The following is a 24,017-nucleotide window of genomic DNA, read 5'->3' as shown; positions in this document are numbered from 1 at the left end:
AATAATAAAAACAGTGTCATCAGCTCAGGAGGTATGGTATAAATTGTATCGCCTTGCTTTTTACCACTATTTTGAAGAGCTCTTGATTGCTTTTTCTCCTCAGGATAGGAATTCAAGTGTTCTCTTCTCCGTGGCTGTCACTCTGGAATAGTCCTTTACCTCTGAGTAATGAGAACCTCTCGGTATCAATAGGAAAAAAAAATGGAATTAATAAGTAAACTGCCTGCTAATGAAAACATGATGTTGAATTCTAAGGGTGTGGAATTGAGAAAAAGAGAGAGTGTGATTTATCACACCCTGGCTTCTGTCTTCCAACAGGGCTTGTGGATATGGAAACCAGGTCATCCCTGACGGAGGCACTGAGGGCTATGTCCTGACTCCTGCCTCGTCATGAGCTCCAGCCCAGAGGGGCGGCCCCGTGGATGTAGTCCCTGATGCTGCCAGAGGTCAGCACAAGGCCGCGGCTGCAGACACCAGTACATTTCTCTCAGGGAGCTATTCATTTCAGGCTGCAGAGGGCTTGCTTCTCCTGATCGCCAAGCAGGACTTGGAGCATTCTGCAGACAGCCAGGCCCGGAGCAGGCCCTCCCCGGCTCTTCGGCTGCACCACAAGCAGCCTTTATTTACTCTGACCCCTCTGAGACCGACGTCTGGCTTTCAACCTCTAAAGGGACATCCTTTCTCTCTATTGCCTCCTCACATTCCACCCCCTCTAGGCCTTCACTCCAGGCCTCAGCTCTCATTTGGTCCATCGTACTGGCCTCCTAACTGGCCTCCCCGCCTCCTCTCCAGCCTCTTCTCACTGATCCTCTGCAGACAGAACCATTTTTCCAAACTGCTGATGTCTGATGGCTTCCTATGGTTTCCAGAAAAAAGTCCAGAAACTGTAGTCTGATATTTGGGACCCTCCAAATCTGTGTAGGCTACATCTAACCTTATTTTATATTCTTCTCATATATGCCTTTTTTTGCCCCAATCATACTGAGTGAGCTTCTTGACATTCGTTTTTTGTGTTCCCAGTGTGTTATTTTAAGTCTCTAAGTCATTGCAGTGGCTACTACTTTTGGATGGCATTTTTCCCTTCTGCTTCACTTTTGAAACTCAGCGCAAATGTCAGCTTTGTGATGTCATCTTCCCATAGTCTCTAGAATTAATCATCTCCTCCCTTTGATTCTCACACTGCTCTCTTCATACTCTTCATAAACATTTGTAAAAATGTCCTTTTTCCCCACCAGATGATGAGCTCTTTTCATGCTGGGCCTGTGTTTATTCAGCTCTGCATGCCCAGTGCCCAGTTCAGTTTATGACACAGTATCTGCTCAATAGACAGATGTATGGATGTTTGGATGGAAAGACAGATGTATGGATGGGTGGTGGATGGATGGATGGATAGATGGGTGGGTGGATGGATGAATGGATGCATAGGTGGGTAGGAGGGTGGGTGGGTGGATGGATGGATGGGCAGATGGATGGGTGATGGATGGATGGATTAGATGGAAGATGCATGGATATGTTAGTAGATGGAAGGAAGGAAGGAAGGAAGGAAGGAAGGAAGGAAGGAAGGAAGGAAGGAAAGAAGGCTGGATTAGTGAGTGACTGTGTAGATGAGATAGGGAAAATATATCCCAAATAGATTTAAAAGCTTGAAGTCCATTTAAGGACAACTGTTTTGCCTGCAGTGGGGAAGTTGCAATTGATTTTGTGATAAAACCAAAGGAAGTTGAGATATAAAATAGGAAGGGAAACTTGTTTTGCTCCCTGAAGAAGCATGGCCTCCAGAGAAATTGTAGGAATCACAGTAGAATAAGTGAAAAAGAAGTCAGGCTCTCCCTGCCAACACTCAGAAGACAGGAAGTAAGGAAGGCTGGGAGAAAACCATTGTAGCAGAAAGGGTAAGTAAAAGTCCAAGCCCTGCTCATCTCTGAATTGCCCAGAGCCCAGCTCAGTGGACAGCACACAATAGGTATTCAATAAATGCTTACTGAATGAGTGAGGAAGCATATGTGTGAAGCACATATTGAACCCAAAAGCAGATATATTCTCTCCTAGGAGCTGTAAGTGATCTGGCGGAAGTGACAGATCTTGTCTCTGAGCATCACCGAGAGAGAATTCTGTGATTTCTATGAATGCCAAGTTTTACCTAGGTGCTCAGGTAACACGCGTTGATTTTTCTCTTACTCATTTTGTGTGTGTGGTACTATCATTCTCAAACACTGAGTGTTTGCAAATGTGCAGCTCTGGGCTGTCAAGTGGAAGGCCTTTCCCCTCCTGAGTGTGGAGGCTTCAGCCAAGAGAATGAACCTGTCTTCCCTGACGGTGGGACCAGAATAATCAGACAGGGTACCACAGCTGTGTTTCACCTGCCCCCAGGGAATATTAGGTGCTGAGGCTCTGAATGGAGGTACAGCTCCAATTCTACAGAATCAAAACAACAAGGGGTGCCTGGGTGGCTCAGTCCGTTAAGCGTCTGCCTTCGGCTCAGGTCCTGATCTCAGGGTCCTGGAATCAAGTCTCACGTCGGGCTTCCTGCTCAGCGGGGAGCCTGCTTCTCCGTCTCCCTCTGCCCCTCCCCCTGCTGGTATTCTCTCTTTCTCTCTCTCTCAAATAAATAATAAATAAAAACCTTAAAAAAAAGAATTAAAACAACAAAATGTGATGGGAGACAAGGAAATCTCCTCACCAAAGATCTCCTGGCTGTTGAGAGGGGGGATGTGCTTGCACTGGATGGATTCAGTTGCTAAAGAATTCAGCTGGCTTAGATATTTTGGGTCTGTGATTAGAAAGATACAAACACAAAATTCACTTTCCATATCCTTCAGATACGGGGAAAAAGGAACTGTCCTCTTTATCATAGGGCTCTTTAGGTCAACACAACACTTACGAAACATTTACTGTTAGCCAAGAACTGAGTTAGTGCCAACTGGGGGAACGGAGAAGGAGCAAGCATGGCCCCAGCTCTCAAGAAGCGCTGTGGGGAGGAAGACGAGACAATAACCCAGGGCAGTTCCACATACCCAGGGCCCCAATGGAGGCATAAGTGCCAGGGGCTAGAGGCCCACTGGGGAAGGAGTTGTGCTTCATCTTACGTGGAGAAATCACGAAAGGCTTCACAGAGGAAGAAGGCTTAAGGGAGGGAAATGGACAAAAGAAAGGGTGTTCCGGGCAGATGGATTAAATGTTGGGGCAAGGCCAGTGCCGAAAGGGGGTGTGAAAATAGTCGAGATGGGGGACGCTGGGAGGAAGTCTGAAGTGGAGTGATGCATCAGGGGTGGGGAGAGGCAGACAGAGCTGAGAGGCGTGCAGGGGTGGAGGTGCCTGGGCTGGAGGGAAGACTGGGCACGAGGGATGGGAAGGCGGAGTCACTTGCAAGGCACCATTCCCAGAGATGGGAAACAAATGGGAAGGCACAGACTTGATGGTGACACCAAGAGGACAGACTGGACTGTCCTCTCCGGTGGTGAGTCCTCTATGCTGGAGGACGCTCAGGAGGAAACATCTGGATAAATGGATCTGGAGCTCAGGACAAAGACCAGAATGGAGATGCAGGTTTGAGAGTCATCCGGGGATGCATGGCAGGCCCTGGTGATGCCTTTGAAGTCAACGACCACGAGTGGGGAGGCTGTAACAGGCGTGGCACACAGAAGTCTCACCCCTGCGGGTTCATCTGTTCAGCTATGGGTTTTCAGCTGCCCCGATGGCATCACTTCCGCCATTATTCACCTGCCTGCCTAGCTTGTCCAACGTACTCAGAGCTGCAAGATTAAAAGGTGGTAAACAGAGCTCAAGTGGCCAGGGTCAGATTCCAACAGCAATGCAAAGGAGTCAGGAAAGGGGGGGACCATTACATCACAGGCTTCCTGGGTCAGGGGGCTGGAGGAGGCCTCCACCAACTGCTGGGGTGGGGGGGGGCGGCTCTTCTGTGCTCGGGAAGAGCTTCAGCTTGGCCAGATTTCTGAGTTGGAGAGTGAGCCCTTCATAATGTGCTCTGACAGCCAGAGGTGGCTTTTCCTACATACTGTTTTATTTATTTATTTTTAAAGATTTTATTTATTTCTTTGACAGAGAGAGGGAGAGTGTGAGAGCAGGAACACAAGTAGGGGGAGTGGGAAAGGGAGAAGCAGGCTTCCCGCCGAGCAGGGAGCCCACTGTAGGGCTCGATCCCAGGACCCCGGGATCATGACCTGAGCCGAAGGCAGACGCTTAACGACTGAGCCACCCAGGCGCCCCAGAAAGAGCTTCAGCTTGGCCAGATTTCTGAGCTGGAGAGTGAGCCCTTCATAATGTGGGAAGAAAAGTCTCTTTCGTTAGGAACAAGGGCTGCTGAGATTCAGGTATTCACCTCCTCCCCACCCCTACCACAACCCTAAATGACCCAGACAACTGGCCTATCCCACATAGGATACACTATCCTAGGCTTGACCCTTGGCCCTGGAGCTGGCGGCAGCGGGGAGAGAGGGAGCCTAAGAGCATCCCATTGCCTGCTCTGACAATCACCAGCTGTGTGACTGGGGGTATGACCCTTTAGTCCCTTCTGCCTTATGTCCTTCCCGCCAGGGGCAGGAGGCTAGTTTTGTTTGGTTTAGGACAGATACGTTCAAAGAAACTGGGGTGCAGTTGGCTCTACTTCCTGTCCAGGCGCACCCCCCAGCTACACACACCCATGTGCACACACACAGGCTGCCACTATCCGACTCCCTGAAGGCGTGGGTCCACAGAGCGTTACTCGGGTTAGGATTTAAGATAAAGGAGGGGCAGGAAGTAACTTTTATGGGGTCCCACCATGGGGCAGACGCTAGGTTGTGCATTTTTTCTACGTTACCTTATTTAGCAACCTCACAGAATTCTATGCAGGGATTCAGAGAGCCTAAGCCACTTGCCCAAGGTAGGTAGAGCCAGGACTTGAACCCCGGCGGGGTCTGGCTCCTGCTGCTAGGCTCTTTCTGTCCCAGTGCACTTCCTCTGACCCAGGACCTCTACTACTGTGCATCTCCGCAGACACCCTCTGGTCTGGGCTGCAATCAGCTCCTCCTACCTGGCTGATGCGCTTAGAGCTCACTGACACAGGCTTCTCAAGTCCCATCCTCCTGCCTCAAGTCTGCTTCTCCATTCCCATCACCCTCCGTTTTCCACCCAGCCCAGGATGCAAGGTCTTACCTGCAAAATCTCCTTTCAGCGGACTGTCCCGTATCATTTCTGATCGACCGGTGACTTCTCAGACTCCGTCTTAAGACAGCACGTTTACTTCCTATTGTCCAGCTGCAGTTCTTCGTACAGGATCAAACTGAGAGCTGTCCCCTCGGTCTTCAGCGGGAGGAAACTGATCCCCCAGCCAGCTCCCACGAGGCGGCCCCTGGTCAGGGCTCCAGTGCCCGCCGAGAAGGGGGCCCTTGGGGCTGAACTAACTGAGCCGACCTTAGACTTTCCAGAGAAACGACCAGATGGCGGGAGCGGAGGCGCGGAAGAAGCGGACCTTCCGCAGGTTCACCTACGGCAGCTGCGGGGACCTCGACCAGCTGCTGCCTACGAGTTGCTGATGCAACCTCTGCGGGCATCCGCGCGCGGGGCTGTGGAGGAAGCGGCCCAGCGGCTGAGGCGCCTGCGCGAGCCCAGGAGGCGCGGCGGGTGGAGAAGCCCAGGGGTCAAGGGCACCTGCACCTGCGGGACCGCGGGCCACGTGGCGGGCGCGTCCGCCACAGCAGGACCTCCAATCGGGTGCAGATGGAGCCTGAGGTGATTGGCCACACCTGGGTGAGTTCTCCATCCCCTGCAGGCGTGTGAAGCCGCCGCTGGGCATTGGGGCCACCCACTCCTCCCACTTCGTCCCTCGCAAGTAGCCTGCTCAGCCAGTAAGGGCACAGGCTTCTAGGAAGGAAGGAAGGGAGGGAGGGAGGAAGGGAGGGAGTGAGGAAGGAAGGAAGGGAGGGAGGAAGGGAGGGAGGAAGGAAGGAAGGGAGGGAGGGAGGAAGGGAGGGAGGAAGGAAGGAAGGACTGTACCCTTAGCGCTGTACCCTCACTCCCATCTCTGGGCCCTGGGCTGTGCTTTTCCCGTTTCCCCACATCTAAAATACAGATCTGCGTGTTGTTTTCTGTTTGCCCACATTTGTCTCTGACTTTGGGTGGGAGAGTAACCCTTCTGCTCTGAGCCTTTTCTAGAGACTTGCAAGGGAGGACTGCAGCCACCGGCCATGATTTTATCTCTGAGGCCAGGGAAAGAACTGGTCAGTAAGTCAGTGACTGACACTCTCCCTGCCTGCCTTCTGGCCTCTTTCTGCCTAGCCTGTGCAATGGCAAGGGACGGGGCTCTGGGGGTGTCACAGATGCCACCGACGCCCTGCCCATCTCCTCTTACGGTTCACCACCTGACACTGACGCCTCCCTGTGCGCCGTCTGCAGTTCTCTGCCGGACCGGGAGGCTGGACCTACTGCGGAGTGGCCCCCGCCTTGAAGCAGCCCTTAGCCAATTATGGACGGGAGTTGGAGGATAGACACCCAGCTTTCTTGTCCCTCGGATGGGACAGCTCAGAGGCATAGTCTCCACTATCAATGTCCCCTGTGAGATTTCCCTCCATTCCCTGCATCAGTCACCTGCTCATTTGCTCACCTGAGTCGACGCTCTTCCTTTCTGTCTCACCCCTCATGCCCCTAAAAGTAATTCCTGTACAAATTGCTGGGACTCCGATCCCTCCCAGAGTCTGCTTCTGGGGGAACCCGATCGAAGACAGGGTCCTAAAGCCACTGTACGAGGCAGCCCTGGCGTCTCTGCAGCTCTTTGAAAAGGGGAACAGCTGCCAAATTCCCACAAGGGTTCCAGGACCAAGGCAGGGTGCATGCCAAAGCGCCAGTGAGTGCAGGAGTAAAGAGATGCTTCACATAGTCTTCTCTACTGGAAGCAAGTTACGGAGCTAATAATACTGATATTTTCAATGGACCGAACTAAATGATGCTGCCCATCTTGTATCTTAATTAAAGGAATAAAAACTGTTTCACATTTTAATTAGCAAGTATGTCTTGAAAAGACTTAAATTAATATGGGAGTCATCACCAGGAAAGCAGCCCTCTGCCAAGATTCATGAGGCCAGAGAGAGCATGGAGCACAGAATGGGGTTCTCGTCGTGAATGAGTGCAGCCATGGCTGGAACTCGGAAACCTTGGCTCTTTGAATTTTCTGAAAGGATAAAAGCAGGAGTCAGGTGGGTAGCTGGGAGGCATGACTACTTCCATCTCTAGAAAGATCCACTTTCTACATCTTCTTTAGGACATTTGAACCCTAGATCTAGAAAGCATGAGTGTAACAATGATCCTTTTTATAATGACTCTGCCTTGGCTGCCTTCTTGCATGAGAGTTCTTAGAGGTTCTGGAAGCCCTGTTGGCGGAGCCTGAGGACAAAAGGGGCTCCACCCATGAGCTGGCCTAGCAAGTGCCTTGAATGAATGTCCTGTGCAGGTTTCAGAGAGGAGTCAGGCTCCCAGGGCTGCGTGTTTCCTGTGGTTTGGGGTCATGCTAAGTCTCGCAGGCAGGTTGGCAAATTGGTTTCTTCTTTCTTTTTTTTAGTTTTACTTTTAAAAAGTTCACAATACATACTTGTTTTAAAAAATTGAATATACGTGAGGCAAAGAAGAAATTTCAACCCCAAAAGCATTATCCCAGCATCCGGAGATAATCACCGATAACATTTTGATGTGGTTTTTCTACCTCTTGGCACCTCCTGGCTAATGTTTCTGAGGCCCCTGGGGAATGCGGGAGGGGGGTGGATGGAGCCCAGAGCTCAAGTCCTCCAGCAGCGTCTGCTTCTACACTCCTGCTCCGGTCCCTGCCGTACCCCTCACTACCTTCCAGCACTCCAGTTTGCTGTTCCAGGTGTTTGGTTCCCATGAACCAAACCACGAGCTGGCTTGCTCCCCCTCCTCCATTTCCCACAGGACAGTGAACCCAAGTCTCTTGTATCATGACCTGTGTGCAAGGGTTTGGATCAAATGGGGTTTTGAGATGGAAAAGTTAGATTAGATGTCATTATTCCTCCCTTGAGGACTCTTCACTACCTCTCTCTGCCTGGTCCAAGGTCCTGCCAGCAGATCGCTTGGCTCTCTCTCTCCCCAGACGCTTCTCCAGTCTCCTCTCTTCTTGGTTGTCTCAGTTTCCCAAACTCCTTACTTGAGTTGCCAAGGAACCACTCTCAAGTTTCTGTTACTTCATTGTGCTAGGTACCTGAGTTGCTTTTTTGTCTCCATCTCTCACATATGGACTAGCTCAACACCTTTCCTTTCCCAGCCAGGAGGCCAGGAAGTTTCTAAATCCAACAGCCAACGACTGTTGAGATGACTTTGCCAGCTAGAAGACAGAAGTAGTTGGAGTTTTATTTCATTTTATTTATTATTGTATTTTCTCCTTCCCCTGAAATAAAAAGTCTTTAATGTTGTTGTTGTTGTTTTTAAACTAAACGGGGGTGGGGGGAGTGGGGTGGGTGTGTAAAGTGAAATGGGAAGTGAAAATCTTACTCAGGAACTATGGAGAATTTCAAGGCTTTTGACCCCTTCTGCCCAGTTGCCCTGTGGAAAGGAGTACCGTCTCCTGTCCCTCTGGCACACCGGTGTGAGGGTCTGTTTTCCGCCAGCCTGGCCAGCTAGGGATGATAGAATGTGGAGGGGAAAGAATGAGCCGTTTTGATGGGCGGAAGTCACCCCTGCATGTCGATGTGATTTCGAGAGCAGTCTCTGAGCTGTTGTGTGAGCCGAGCCTGGAAAGCAGGAGCCCTCCTTGGAAACCCACATGTCACCTATTTGACATCAAACTTCCGAATGGAATCTTAAATTCTGCACAGCCATTTATCAAAGAGTTTCCAAATGTCGCTTTCCAATTTGCACCAGACCTTTTCTGCATATTAATGTGATTCTATAACTAATGTATATATGTTTGCGGCTCTACCTAAATTTGCATTTGAAACTTTAATGAGGCTCCAGGGTGAGCCAGCTCCCTGGGGAAAAAGCATTCGGTTGCTTCCCCATGTGGTCTGTGAGGATGTCCTCAAAGGGTCACAGAAAAGTCAGAATCCGCTCAAGCAGCCGGCTGGCGGTCTCTGTCATCTCTGGTGCTCAATTTGGGCTCTGGGCCAACTCTTGACCCGTACGTCCTCTTGTCCTGGGGAAGGCCTGCTCTGGTTTGTTTGTTTTTCCTCAATCGAAGACGATGAGCCTGCGGTCAGAGGGGTTTGGCCCCCTACTTTTGCCCAGGGGTTTTGCCAGTGGGGGGCTCCAGGGCCCAGAACTAAGTTAGAAGCTTCTGCAGAGGTAACTGAGGGCAGGGAGAGCCAGAACCAACCCAAATCCGAGTTCTTTGGGAAAACTTTTCCCGATGTCTGATGCTTTTGCTGCATTGTCCAGGGCCTGCAACAGATGCCTTGGAGCATCACTGTCCTGGGCAGGGCCTCCACTCTGAGCCCATGGGGTTTGCACTCCAAAGAAGCCTCTGGAGTGTTTACTGCTACTCATTCTGTCACACTCTACCCTCTCCTCCCTTTCCCAGGCCTGAGCTTAAAGATAAGATGGTGCTCCCATTGGGACCTTGAAGGCTTGCTTGGAGGTTTTGGAGGGGAGCATTTGACCCTCTGTCAACTGAATCCCAGTGTGGAAGGCCTGACCTTTCTAGCTGAGCATGGGGCTCCCTGGTTGATGTCAGGTTACCTCAGGCCCTTTAAACCAGCCTCCCCTAACGCCCGGTCAGGCACTGAGGTCCCACCATCTCTCGGAAGGGAGCCGCAGCCCCCCAGCATGACAGCAGGTGCCCTGGACTCTCCTTGTTCATCCGTGGCCTGCTTTCTCTCCAAACTCCATTTTGCCCCATTCTGAATCCTTGGCTCCACACCCAGGTTTTGATTCTGTAGCTTGAGACTTTGGACTTGGTGGCTATGCTTTCTCTCCCAGGTATTTGGATCTCAGCTTCTCTGGGACTCATAGGTACCTGGTTCTCTGCTTTTCAGGCTCTAAGATGCTATCAGGAGGAGTTCCTGTCTATGCTCAGTCCTGGCCTCTGAACTAGGCCCCTCAGCCAGGGCCCCTCAGGGCCAGGGACAGGCTCTCCTTCCCTCCTGTGCCTTGGTGCACAGCAGGAGTAGTGTGGAGAGGAGAAAAAGAAGGGGACCCTTGCGCTCTGTATCAGAGAAGCTGAACCCAACCTGGAGACAGTGGGGTGGTAGCTAGCCAGCCCCTACCCCCATCCTTTCAAAAGGATAGTCAATTCATAAAGATGGGGTCATATGAGTACATCTCCATACTTCCCGCCACAGGGCACCACATAAATCTTCGGAACTGCTAGACTTTAGGCCCTGGGCCTGCTCCTGCCTATCCCAGCCCTGCTTAGTGGCAGAAACCAAACCACTTCATCAGCAGGAACTTTTTAAAAAAAGTCTTTATTTAAATTCCAGGCAGTTACCATACAGTGTAATATTAGTTTCAGATGTACAATTTAGTGATTCATCACTTATGTACATCACTTGGTGCTCATCAGGACAAGCGCCCTCCCCTCCTTTGTCCCCATCACCTGTTTGACCCATCCCCCACCCACCTCCCCTCTGGTGACCCTCTGTTCTCTGTAGTTAAGAGTCTGTTTCGGGCGCCTGGGTGGCTCAGTTGGTTAAGCGACTGCCTTCGGCTCAGGTCATGATCCTGGAGTCCCGGGATCGAGTCCCGCATCGGGCTCCCTGCTCGGCAGGGAGTCTGCTTCTCCCTCTGACCCTCCTCCCTCTCATGCTCTCTGTCTCTCATTCTCTCTCTCTCAAATAAATAAATAAAATCTTAAAAAAAAAAAAAAAAGAGTCTGTTTCTTCCTTTGCCTCTCTCTGTCCTTTCCCCGCCTTTGCTTGTTTGCTTTGTTTCTTTTTTTTTTTTTTTTAATTTTATTTATTTATTTGACAGAGAGAGACACAGCGAGAGAGGGAACACAAGCACGGGGAGTGGGAGAGGGAGAAGCAGCCTTCCCGCGGAGTGGGGAGCCCAATGCGGGGCTTGATCCCAGGACCCTGGGATCATGACCTGAGCCGAAGGCAGACGCTTAACGACTGAGCCACCCAGGCGCTCCTGCTTTGTTTCTTAAATTCCACATTATGAATGGGGTGCCTGGGTGACACAGTCAGTTGAGTTTCTGGCTCTTGGTTTTGGCTGGGTTGTGATCTCAGGGCCCTGGGATTGAGCCCTGCATCTGGCTCTGCTCTCTGTGCTAGTCTTCTTGTCCCTCTCCCTCCCCTTCTGCCCCTCCCCCTGTTGCTCTTCTCTCTCTCAAATAAATAAATCTTAAAAAAAATTACACATATGAGTGAAATCATATGGTATTTGTCTTTCTCTGACTGACTTATTTCACTTAGCATAATACTCTCTACTTCCATCCACATTATTGCAAATGGCAAGATTTCATTCTTTCTTATGGCTGAGTAATGTTCTATTATATAAATATATATATATCACATCTTCTTTATCCATTCATCAGTTGATGGGCATTTGGGCTCTTTCCATAATTTGGCTATTGTAAATAATGCTGCTATAAACATCAGGGTGCATGTATCCCTTTAAATATTTTTGTATTCTTTGAGTAAATACCTAGTAGTGCAATTGCTGGGTCGTAGGGTAGCTCTATTTTTAACTTTTTGAGGAACCTCTATACTGTTTTCCAGAGTGGCTGCACCAGTTTGCATTCCCACCAACAGTGCACGAGGGTTCCCCTTTCTCCACATTCTTGCCAACACCTTGTTTCTTGTGTTGTTGATGTTAGCCATTCTGACAGGCATCATCAAGACTTCGAATGCACTTGGATGGGAATCAGGAGGGCATGAAGCCTCAGCCAGTCCCTCCCGTCGAGGGAGGAGTTTTGGGGCTTCTAGGGTCAGCATGTGCATCCTGGGGAGAGACTCTGGCTCTTCTTCTCAGGCCCAGGACCAGCCTCAGCCTGTGGTCACTGGATGGCTGGCGTTTCCTGGTTTGTCCCTAAGTCTTAGCAGGAATGGAGGTGGTGGTAGTTTGCTCCGGGGGGCTGTAACAAATTACCACAAACTGGCTGGCTTAAGACAACAGAAATAATTCTCTGACAGCCCTGGAGGCCTAAAGTCCAAAATCAAGATGTTGGCAGGGTTGGTTCCTTCTGGAGGCTCTAAGGAAGAAAGATGTCTCTGTCCTCGCTTCTGGTGGCTGCCAGCAGTCCTTGGCGTCCCGTGGCTTGTGACAACACTGCTTCAATCTCTGTCTCTGCCATCACATCGCCCTCTCTGTGGGTCTCAGCTCCCCTTCTCTTCTGAGGACACTGGTCGTTGGATTTAGGGCCCACCCTGGTCATCCAGCCAACTATAGTACTCTACCCTGAACTCCAGCCGACGTGGCTGGATTCTGTCCCTGTGTGGCTTCCCCAGAAACTGGGCTCTGTCCCCAGGACTCCGGGACCCTTGTGATTCCCTGCTGTAGCCTGTCGCTCTGGGTCTGAGCTGCTCCAGCAGTGATCTCCCGATGTGTTGGCCAAATTCTTTGATCCACCCAGAACGGCCGAATTCAACCAGAGTTCACTGCACCCCATGAGACACAGACTAATGGGTTGTGGACCATCCAAGCCAGGACGAGACAGTGGCTCAGGGGAAAGGGCGTGGGCTCTGGTGTGAGATGAAGTGTGGTTCTTGGCTCTAACACTCACCCCTTGTACCAGGACTGGGGTGGGGGAAGGGGTGCTTATACTCACTGGTGAGTTTAATTAAGCTGGACTCTACCTTGGATAATGAGTATCACGCAGGGCAAAGTTTCAGTCCTCCCTGCTCCAAAGCAAAACTCAGGGCTGAGAAGTCTTACCATTTTTTCTGCCAGTCACTGTCTAGATTTCTGTGATGGGTGAGTTTAGTTTAAATAACTCACAGTTGACAATGAATATGCAAACAGATGTTAATTAAGGCCTTTGCTTATCTTCCTACCTCATTTTGAATATTCAGCCACATGTGGGAGTGTTGCTATATCCCTCCCGGGCCCAACCCTGAGCACCCTCTGGCCTGTCCCCAGGTTGCCCTCCCCAACCTCCCGGGATTATTCAGGGCTTGAATCATGTAGACCTGACCTCAATCAACCTATCTCTACCAGTGAGAGAGCACCCGCTCACACAGCCCTCTGATTAATTAACCGAGTTCTGGCGAGGGCCATTTTGTGGATGGGTGGAGGAGAGCATGTCGCCCTGTAAACATGCTTAATTAAGCTGGATGAATTACTGGATTCCTCAGCAACGGGCTGGGTCTCAAAGCCAGCCTTGTGGCATATTTGCAGAATGTGCTCTGTGTCTGCATGTTTGAAATGGGATCGACCTGTCCGGGGGAAGCCTGCATGTCTGGTATTCACCACATTCTTTCTTGGCACCGTCGGGTGAGGGGCGAGCTCAGAGGAGCATGGCCTTGCGCAGGACCCTCCTTAGGGACGAGCTAGGGTTTTGCTATTCGGGGAGCGTGGCCAGCTGCTGCCGAGCGGGAGCTACAAGATGTACACGCAGCCGGGTGTTAGTCAGAAGTGATGTTTGAAATATTTAATAATAGGGATAGCACAGGCTCCAACCAATCAGTACAAACACCAGCCATAAATAACAGAGCTGTTCTGCTGAGTACTAGCTGAATATCAGCCGTGGAAAAAGTTAGAGTTTGTAGAGTTTCACATCTATTTCCCCATTTGATTATAGCCACAACCATCTGAGATGGGTGTGGATACTTTCCTAATTATAGAGATGGGGAAACTGAGGTTCGGAGAGGCTGTGTGTCTTCCCCAAAGCCCCATAGCTAATGCCGTCGCTAGAAGCCAAGCACCCTCCTTGTGTCTTCTACCATATTATTTGGCCTGTGTCTGCACAGATGCTGGGGCTCTACCAGGTCCAGAAAGATCTAGAGACAACCCCCCAGCTGTGCTGGGCTGCCAACTGGTCACCCCGGGGGAAAAGGTAAGAGTGAGGGGAGGAGAGGGACCCGCAGCGCTCTGGGATTTGTAGTCAGTCGGGGTGGAGCCAAGAGGCTGCTGTGGGCCTTTTTGTGCCCTCTGCTCACAAAACCCTATGACCCTAGGGAGGCTCCGAGGAAGACAGGATGGTACAAACATAGAGGAGGAAGTGGGAAAAGTTAGGTACGGAGGGCCAAGAGCCAGTGAGGCCAGTGCTAATGAACAAGTCACCATTGTGGGTGTTCCCCTGGGGACCTTCTGAAAACCATGTGCCCTTGCCTCAGAATTGTGCCAGTGGGGGACAGGGAGGAGGGCACTTATCCACCCTCTGCCATCCCCCAGCCCTGGCATGACCTTCCCTGCACTTCACAGTTGTGCCTGGCTGCTTGGAGAAGCCAGCCAGGTAGAGATGAGAGACTGGGCCCTTGGGGTGAGGCCTGAGGACTGTCTTCACAACTGCCAATGAACCTGGGGGGCTGGAGGGATATGGGATGGGTCAGCCACAGCATCTGCCATGCCCACAGATCCCAAAGGATGCCGGAAGGCAGGAAACAGGCTTTCCCCATTGTGGGCTAGTTTTCTCCATGTGAGGCAGGGAGGCCTGGGTGTTTCAGGTCTATGTCTACTGCCCAGGACAGTGCTTGATCTTCTGGAAAACTCAGACAATGTGCCTCTCCACTGTCCAGCTATAGAATGCTAGTGTCTGGACTTCCATCTCCCAATCCTGACTTTTTGGGAAGCTTCTGGAGCCTCTGTGGTTTGGGGATCCTTGCTTGTGGCTCTGGTGGGAAATGTCACACCCCCTAAGGCTGACAGTCCCCCCTCCTCCACAGCCCCATCCTCACACCAATCTGGAGCTGGCATCTCTACCCTGCCAGAGGGCCTGGTGGGGACATGTGACAGATATAGAACGTTTTAATTTTGGAAGCCATTGATCTAGAGCACGTTAATAAATGGCACCTGTCGGTCTAAATGTTGTTTGCCATTTGTCTCATCTTATCTAAGCACCGACTGCATCTAGATAGGAGCTATGTCAGTCCTTGGGGACAGATCGTCACACAGCTACTCCCCCCCACCCTGTCCCACCCCACAACCAAGAGGAATTGTCCCTCCAGCCTGTTAATGACAAGGGCAGTGCCTCTGGGTTGGCTTAGGGGCCAAGGATAGGAGAAAGTGTTAGGAAATTGCCTGGAGTGGCTAAGAGAAAAGTGTCTCTGCCTCCACTATGAGGGCTAGTCTTCCATTTCAGTGGTGAGGTGAAGAGAGAGTGGATTGTTACCTGCTTACCAACCTCCACAGGCAGCTTCATTTACGTAACAAGTGCGGGCAGTGGTTCATCATGGGAGCCTGGAGCTTGCCTCCATCTAGCCATGTGGACCTGGGTGTGTTGTTTGTCCTCTCGTTTCTTCCATCCCATCACCTAGGAAATAAGCATGGACGTCTCTGCCTGGTGTGATTTCACTGCACTGCTGGACAGAATGAGGCAGGACAGCACTAAGACAAGTAGAAGGAACTGTGGAGATGCATTTTATTTATAAACCAACGTGGATGAATCAAAGTCAAGAACACCTGTACCTGTGTGGGATGGGTGAGGCTGGGCATGGTGACTCTCCTATAGCTTTGGGAGAGGATCAGTGATGTTAACCCATCTGGATAAAGATAGAATGTGCCAGCAGAAGGAAAGGGTCCAGTGCAGAAACTGGGCTTCAGAGAAGAGCAGTGTTAGTCCAGCCCCAGCTCTGTCCTAGAGACAGGTCTGCTTTGGGGTGAGGACAATTCCTGGATCTCAGTGGAAACAATTCTCCCTGCTTCCTTATATTCCTCTTGCCTTATTCAGACATACCAAGCAAGCCTCTGAAGAATGTTTTGGTCTCCTCAATGCTCTAAACGAGTATCCTGATACGGTGGGCATCAGCTGGATTTGCCACCAAGCATGGTGGCACCCATATTCTACTTCTTTTTTTTCATCTACCAACTCTTGGCATAAGGATGAACCGTCCCCAGATCCCTAGGTGATCTAGGCTTCAGGCAATCAGAACATAATGTTCTTCCCTTAGCCACTAGGGGTGAATTCGGGGATGGCTACATGACCTAATTAGAACCCAAGTGATACAGTGAGATGCTTACTGGGGCTTCCAGAAGAGAATATTCACTCTTGCAAGCTTGACTGGAAGCTGAGATGATGGGGTCCTGGAGGGCAGGAAGCAATCTTGCAACCATGTGGAGCCCAAGATGGAAGTCAGCGTGGTAGGAGACAGAACCCAAAAAAGGAAGAATTTGAGTCCCAGTGATACCATTTGAGCCCTAAATCCAGCAGTACCTGAAGCTGGACTTCCCTCTGGGACTTTCAGCCTCGAAAGCCAAAAAATTTCTTTGGTGCTTAAAGTCATTTTGAGTTAGAATTTTTGTCTCTTGCAACTGCAAGGGTATCAACTGAAACACGTGGACAAGGGATAGTAGAATTCTGGTCACCTTTATAGATAGTTAGGTTGGCATTCTCACTTTGCACCAATGTCCCCAAGGAGCTGGATTGTGTGTTTTCCCTGAAAGACTGGTGGTTTGGGGTGCCCTGAGAAAGTCAACTTTCTGAACTCAGATGGCTGATCACTTGGCATGGGTATAACCCACCTATGAAAGACCCTGCCCAAGTGCCCATCTCTGGCACTGAGTACCATCTCTGTGGTCACTGTGGATGGCACCGTCTTTGTTCATCCACATACCCCATGGGCTTCCTTCCTTCATGATGAGGCAGAGAAGATCACAGATGCTAGGTCACATATCATTCATTGCTTTGTTTCTTCAGATGTTCTTTAATCCATTCAACAGATAAGCAAACAAGGGAACGGTGAAAAATCTAGTACTGTTGACGGAGTCAGGAGTAATATTAAAAATACTGCATTTAACAACCAGGGTGGTATACCCTAGAAGCTGTAGTTCCCTAAAATGTCCATGCTAGGGCACCTATAGGGAATGCTGGGCCATGTCAGGGGTCTCAGCCCAATGTATGCCTGCTAGGGAGCCAGGGCCCAGGGTCATCAGAGGCAGCGTCTCTCCCACCAGGGCTGTAGCCAGGAGACAGGTGGGCAAGGGGTTGGCTGGTGTAGGGCAAACAGTCATGGGAGGACTGGTAGTATTTCAGTGTTGTAACAGCTGGTATGGCTGTACCAGTGAGTGCTAGCTATGTTTCAGGCCTGAATGGAGACCAATTTTGAAGGGCTTTGCATGCCAGGTTGAGGAATCTTTATTCTACCTTGAAGACTATCGGGAACTGTTGGGGGTATATAAGAAGGAGACTGACCTGACCAGGTTTGTGATTTAGAAGCACATTTCCAGGGACAGTGTGGAAGATGATTGGATAAAGGACCAGAGACAGGTAACCTGGACAGGAGGCTGGTGACGAGGGTCCAGCCAAAAGATGGGGTTCCATGTTAGAATAATCTTTTCCCTTAGGGGCTACTGAACTGAATGGCTTGGAAGGACTTGGCCATGAGATGACGTGTGTGTGTGTGTGTGTGTGTGTGGTGGTGGTGGTGGTGGTGGTGGTGGTGGTGGTGGTGGTGGTGGTGGTTAGTTGAATCTCCATAAAACGTGACACTTTTTCTGATGGTGTGGGGTGAGAGTTGGCTGTCTTTGGGTTATTCCTGTCCTGTCGTATGTAGGAATTCCTGAACACTCCCGGGAAACCTGCCCTTGCAAGATACTGCCCTTTGTTCCTTAACTTGGGTACTCCACTGGGATTCTGAAAAGCTTCAGTTTGCTCATACACATCAGTGAGAAGCTGCTGAGCTATTTAAGCTTTGACTATCTCTAAGCTTGAGATAAAGTTTTCTGAAGAATGCTCCTTCCTTCCCTGCTGGAGGGGGGTACTTAGGGGGCTTAGGCCTCGAACCAATCACACTCCACCAGCAACCCTGAAGGGTCCCTGAATTGTCATGACTGGAAATGAGTGGATCATCAACGTTGGGGAAATTCATTCATCAAGCATTTGCTGAGGCCCTGCTAGGCACCAGGCCCTTGTGCTCCTTTCACACCGCAAAACACATCAGCCCATCCGGTGGGAGTGGTCAAGGCAAATCCAAAGCAGTGTTTTATATTCCCCATTAGGCAAAGCTGGCTCTGCCCTTGGGCAACATCAGTGGCCAGACCCATTTAGGAGCTCTAGGAACTGCTCCTTCCTTGGTTCTTCCATTTCCCGAAGGTAATTCTTAGGCATCCAAAGATCATGGTTCTAACAGGCCATAGGTCAAGGCAAGCACTGGTATGGTAGGTCACCTCTGTTATTCCCGAGTGTCAGAGAATAGCGCTCCCACAAAGATCCCCTTTATTGCACTGTGATGTCTTCTGCACAGCTGGGAAGTAGAAGCCATATGGCCCAAATCTGCCACTCAGCCCAGACCAGACTTTGGCCTTGGGGATGGTTTTGCAATTAAGCATGCGATATGGTTTTCTGCTGATAATCCCTTTGCTGCTGCTAGGAAGCTGATTCAAAGCTGCTTCTCACTGGAAAGCTTTCTTTTTAATTCAAAACTGGGCTCTTAAAGGAGACTACTAACTCTTTTCGTGCTGAGCATTCAAACCACCTTTGTAAAGGACAGCTTTTGAACACAAGGAGAGAGTCCTTTCCTCACATAGACTCTTGGGGGCGCCTGTCCGCGAGGTGTGGGTACGTGGAAGAGGGCTCATGGGGAGGAAATGTTGAGGGTAGAGGGGAAATTAGGGGGTGGTCTAAGGATGGGAGAAAGATGAGACAAGCTCAGGAAGAATGCCAGTTGTCTTGAGGGCCAGCCTTGTTGTGGGCACAGAGAGGTTGAGCAACTCTCATGAGGGCATGCAGGGATGCTGAGTGACCTGATGGGAGGAATCTGCTAGAATCCTGGATCAGGGTTAATGCTAATAATAGCTAATACTTCCACTATATTTACTATGTGCCAGGCACCATTCTTCGTACCTATTAACCCGTTTAATCCTCACAACAAGATAAATGTCATTATTATTATTATCATCATCATTTTCCAGCTGAGGAAATTGAGGCAGAGACAGGTGGAGTAATTTGCCCAAGTCACAGGGCTGGTGAATGGTGAGCAGTGAGGCGGGATTCAGAGCTGGGCAGTCAGCTCTGAGTCTGTGCTGAGAGCCACTGCACCAGAATGGGGTCTGGAGAGTGAGTGAGTTCCTGGGGCCCTCGGGTTTTCCCCTACAGTGGGGAGGGGAGGATACCAGAGGATTATGCTGAAGAGAAAATAAGAGTATGAGGGAAAAGTACTTTGGGGGCTGGAGGGCTGTGGGCACACTTTCCGTGAGGTCAGCTTGCTCCCGGGGTGAGGGGAGGTGGGAGGCTGAGACTGGCTTTTCCAAGCAGAACCCAGCTGGTGCCCCCAGAGACTCTGGGATTCTAGGGGAGCCCCTGAGGCTGGAGAGGAGAGGGAGGAGGCAGGAGAGAAGGACCCCCAGGAAAAGAGGCGAGCCTGGCATCAGCCCCCGTCACAGGCCAGCCAGACCCAGAGATGGAGTGGGAATGTTTTCTTCCATGCCAGGTCCCATCTGGGGAGCCTGTTGGGGCCTCTGGACATTCCACTGGAGCCCAGCAGAGTACCCCTTCTGCTGACTTGCTCTCTGCAGCCCAGAGGTCTCTAGCTGCTGACATCAGGGCCCCTCCTCTATCCCTCTTCCCCTCTCTCGAAACCCTGCTCATCTCTCAAAGCCAAGCTCAGAGAGGCTGCCTCCCTCATGGAGCTTCCAGGCTATTTCCAAGGCCAAAGAAAGCCCAGCTTCCTGCATGACTCACAGCACTGTGGGTCCACTTTCTGCCTTCGTCAGACTGATGTGCATCTATGTGAGCTCACCAAGTGCGGGGAACTTGGTTCCTCCCAAGGCCCCTGACAAATGTTTATTGAATTGAATTGAGGAACACTTGGGAGTCGCCACATCCCTTCTTCTAGCTTTACTGTGTGACTGTGGGTTAGTCACAAAACCTCTCTGGGCCGTCTCCTCATCTGATGAGGAGAGGGTTGGGCCGAGGGCCCCTTCAGCTTTGACCTCCCAGTGTTCTAGGGATGGAATGACATGAGGTGGGCAAGCAGAGGTCGGCCTGTGTGTCTAAGAGCCCGCACCCCCTTTGCTATGGTCTCTGTGGAGCCGACTCTGCGCCCAGCGCTTGTCTTTAAGGCTCTTTGATTCTTACCAGCGGCTCTGAGAAGTCGTTTAGGACCCTGAGTGGGTAGAATGAACACCGACTTTATTCATCTGGCAACAAGAATTTGGTTGGCAATAAATTGCTTGGCCAATGAGAGCATAATCACTTCTCATCAGATTACCCCTCGCCAGGAGCTGTTTGGAAATCCTGTCGGTGGCTAATCCAGCTCTCACTCCCAAGGAAAAAAAATTAAAAACAAATTAGATGCAAGGGTGATGAATGTGATGAAGGACAAAGATACCTCGAGGTTTTGCCTCCTGCAGAAAGACTTGGGAAGTGGGGAGTAGGTCACAAGTAATCTTAAGAAGCTGCCAAAGAAGCCTGAGGCGGGGAGAGCTAGCAGCCCCCCAGTCTCACTCCCGTGCTGGAGGAAAGCGGGCTTGGGGCCCACTTCCCTGCGCAGGGGGACACGTATCCACTTTGCCAAGCAGGCCGTAAAGCAGTTCCCACAACCTGTGCTGTGAGCTCGGAGAGGTCCTGGCTCTCCATCCTCTTACATCCAGCCTCACCTTGCACAAAAGCACGATGCAGACACCACAAAAGCCCAAACGTGCAATTCCGTGCTTCTGGTCAACATCAGAGAGCAAGAAAGCCTCCCCAACCCAGTGCCCGACCCAGAATCGTGCTTCGGGGCTGCAGGGCACGGACTCCCTGGATTCTTCTGTCCTTGTCATGCAAAGGTGAGTATTGTGGTCACACTGTTTTCAGCCAGACCTCGTACCTGAACCCCTTTCATTCCACCAGTGCCTTGCTGGCCAACAGGCTACTATTTTCTCCAATAAAACTCATTTCTGACATGCAATATGCTAATTTTCAGAGTCTCAGCTGTTGATTGAAATACAAAGAGAAGCGCTTGCACTGGTCGCTTCTGATGGATGGGCTTCCTCTTGAGTGTGCATGTTAGCTGATGACCCCTGGTCTGTGGATACTCAATTAGGGCAACGGCTTGGAAAATTGAGTTCCTCTCTATGCTCAAGTATTTGGAAGTAAATTATGGACATCATACCACAAGAAACCAATAACGGGAGACCTTGTGACCCCGCAAATCACTGAGTTTGGGGAGAGAAAATAATTTACTAAACTTCATCTCATACACAGGTTCTATCCCCAGCTGAAGATTCAGTCACTGACTGAGTTCAAATCCCGGACATGGATCCTGATCCCCATCACTGGCTGACCTCCGACCCTGGCCACAGGCAGAGCCCTGGAACTCTCCAGAGCCTGTACCCCAGGCACCCTTCGGAGAGAAGCCTGGCACACATCTTCAAGCAGCATGTGATCATAACTATTCAGGTCACTGGATGAGCCTTCCAGCCTGAATTCCCTTCATAAATATAGTTTGGTTTGAATTTTATCTCAGTGGCATTCCTGGGAGAAGTGTGGATTCTCACCTCCTTACAATACAAACCACTAATTCAGGCCTCTGGGAGTTCTTTCGCGGGGGGCTTTCACTTCCTATAAATGTACTGCCTAGATTTTTGGCACATTTGGGGACTCAGAGTCAGTTTAGCATTTTAAAGAAGCTAAAGAATATGTAAAGCATTCTAATAAAAATATAGTTAAGGGCCCAGGCAGGAGGAATAATCGAATAATCGTTATGTGAATGCATCGGCTCATATTCCCAAAGGCACTTTTTGCTTATGTAAAATCCTCCCCCCCACCCCTCCTCCCGTTACTGGTCTCAGGGAATTAAAGTGTATATTGCTTTTTTTTTTTTTTCCTGAGACCATTGGAATTTCTGAGTCTGGTGTTTGAAGTTTCCTCATGTTTTTATTTATGAAGCAAGCACAACACAGAGCACCGCGAACAGGTCCTGAGTTTTGGAATCAGACACCCGGGACGCCCCTCACAGCTCTGCTACCCCAGCTGTAGGAGCGTGGGCTCTTAGCTTCAGCCTGAGCCCCCGTGTCTGCATGTGTAAAATGGGGCTAATAAAGCTTATTAGGGGCCATGATGAAACTCATCAGTTATTTGTAAAGTACTTGTCATTTAGTAAATGCCCAGTTAAGGGTAGGTGATTAGTCCAAGGCCAACCCGACAAAGCCTGTGTATGGAAACAGCTTTAGAAATGTGTGCATTTGGATACTGTGAGCGGTTCTATTCTGAAGAATAATTATTTGTGAGCTAGCGGATCTACAGCCTGGCTGACAGTGGTGGGTGGGCCTCAGACCAAGAGTACGGTGTACTTCATCTTTGGTCATTTGGACTCTCAGCTCTGGGCTCTGCTTGGTAGGACCCAGCACTAGTCACTGAGTGGCAGCCAGAACTGGCCCAAAGCTGCCCTCCTTGGGGGAAGGTTGGTTTTACTTCCCACGGTGCTGCCCAAATTTAATGTGCCTCTGAATACCCTGGGGATCGAATAAAGCAGATTCCCATCTAGTAGGTGGGGCCCGAGAGCCTGCATTTCTAACAAGCTCCCAGGTGAGGTCAGTTTTGCTGGCCACGGACCACACTTCGGATAGCAAAGCTCTAGAGCACAAGTTCTCAGCCCTGGCTATACATTATAATCACCTGAAGAGCTTTATAAAATACCTATGCCCAGATTCTGCTTCAGATCAATTAATTAGAACCTGGGGAAGGGGGGGTGGGGGCTGGCCATTGAAAAACATCTTTGGAGTCATGTTCTTGTTAATTATTGACCAAGGACAGACCGATGGTCGGCCTGATTCTGCCCATGTCTCTACACTCAGCCAGGAGCTCCTGGGGTGAAGACTTCCTTTGGCCCCGAAATGCCACACTGTGGAGGGGACAGGAAAGTAGGTGGTCACAGCAGCACCCCTCTGTCTCGCCCCCAGCTTCTCCCTGCAGCTAAGGGAGATCTCTTGATCTGCACCCCCTCCCACATTCTGAGCCTGCCGGCGCAGCTGAGCACGGAGCTGGGGTGGCAGGACCATCCCACAACTCCACGGCAGAGGCCATGGCGGGTGGATGCCGTTCCCCAGTTGAGACTTCCTGACCCCCAGCCAGATGTGTGGAGGCTCCCTGGACACCCAGCAGATGGCCTCCGTGCTGACCGTGCCCATGTCAACTGAGGCTGGTAGCAGCTAGGACCTCACGGGCCCAGCCCGGGGTTCAGTCACACTAGCCTCAGGGTGGCCAAGTCCAAGGCCCAAGACCAGATGGACTTAGGTGGCCAAGTGATTGGTGATGGGGTAGGCAGTGGGCACTGAGTGGGGAGCCCAGGGTGCCTACGAGAAGGTAGCAGGACTGCAGTCACAGACCCTGGCAACCAGGGGCATGACTGCTGGGGTCTGGCAAAAGGGAGGGTAAGGGGAACAATACTTGACTCGAGTTCTAGAACCTCTGAAACACTGGCCAGGGACTGAAGCAGCACCCGCAGCCTGGGACCCGGGGTACACGGGACAGGGGAGGACTGGCTAAAGGCGGCCAGATACCTGGCGCCAGGCTGCTGATGCAGAGTTGGACCTCCTTCCGACCTGGGCTGGCCAGTGGGTGGGCTGAGCCGCAGGGAGCGGTGGTGGGGCGGGGGGGCTGCTGAGGAGAGGAGAGGCCTGTGCCTCATGGGTCTCCCAAGCAGGGGTCTGTGAATGACAATCGTTTCTCACCTGGGACCAGCACAAGCCACCGCCAACTTCAAGGCAGGACTCCAGAGGTCTGGTTTCTTGAGCCTCGCTAAGGAGTGGGTAACGACCTGGGGATCAGTTGGTTTTCTCCACTGAAACAGAACCAAATTTCTTCTCCAGGAAACCTGCTTTTGCTTGTGAGTCCTTCAGCTGATTGAATGAGGTCCACCCACATTATGGAGGGTAATCACCTTTACTTCAAGTCAGCTGATTATAGATGTTAAACGCCCCCCCACCCCCATCTACAAAATACCTTCACGGCCACACCTAGATTAGTGTTTGATGAAATCACTGGCAGATGTAGCCTC

General features: G+C 50.8%; 1 long non-coding RNA gene across 1 annotated transcript; it reads left to right on the top strand.

Annotated features, from left to right (window-relative positions):
* Positions 1-3,839: 3,839 nt before the first annotated feature.
* On the top strand, positions 3,840-21,479 carry LOC118550294 (uncharacterized). The gene is made up of 2 exons (XR_004924481.2): positions 3,840-5,748; positions 21,224-21,479. It is a non-coding gene; the product is annotated as an uncharacterized LOC118550294 (long non-coding RNA).
* Positions 21,480-24,017: the final 2,538 nt, after the last annotated feature.

The sequence above is a fragment of the Halichoerus grypus genome, chromosome 11 (assembly GCF_964656455.1).
Source record: "Halichoerus grypus chromosome 11, mHalGry1.hap1.1, whole genome shotgun sequence".
NCBI classification, from domain to species: Eukaryota; Metazoa; Chordata; class Mammalia; order Carnivora; family Phocidae; genus Halichoerus; species Halichoerus grypus.
Note: the sequence above shows the minus strand (reverse complement) of the source record. Positions and strands in the feature narration are given on the sequence as shown.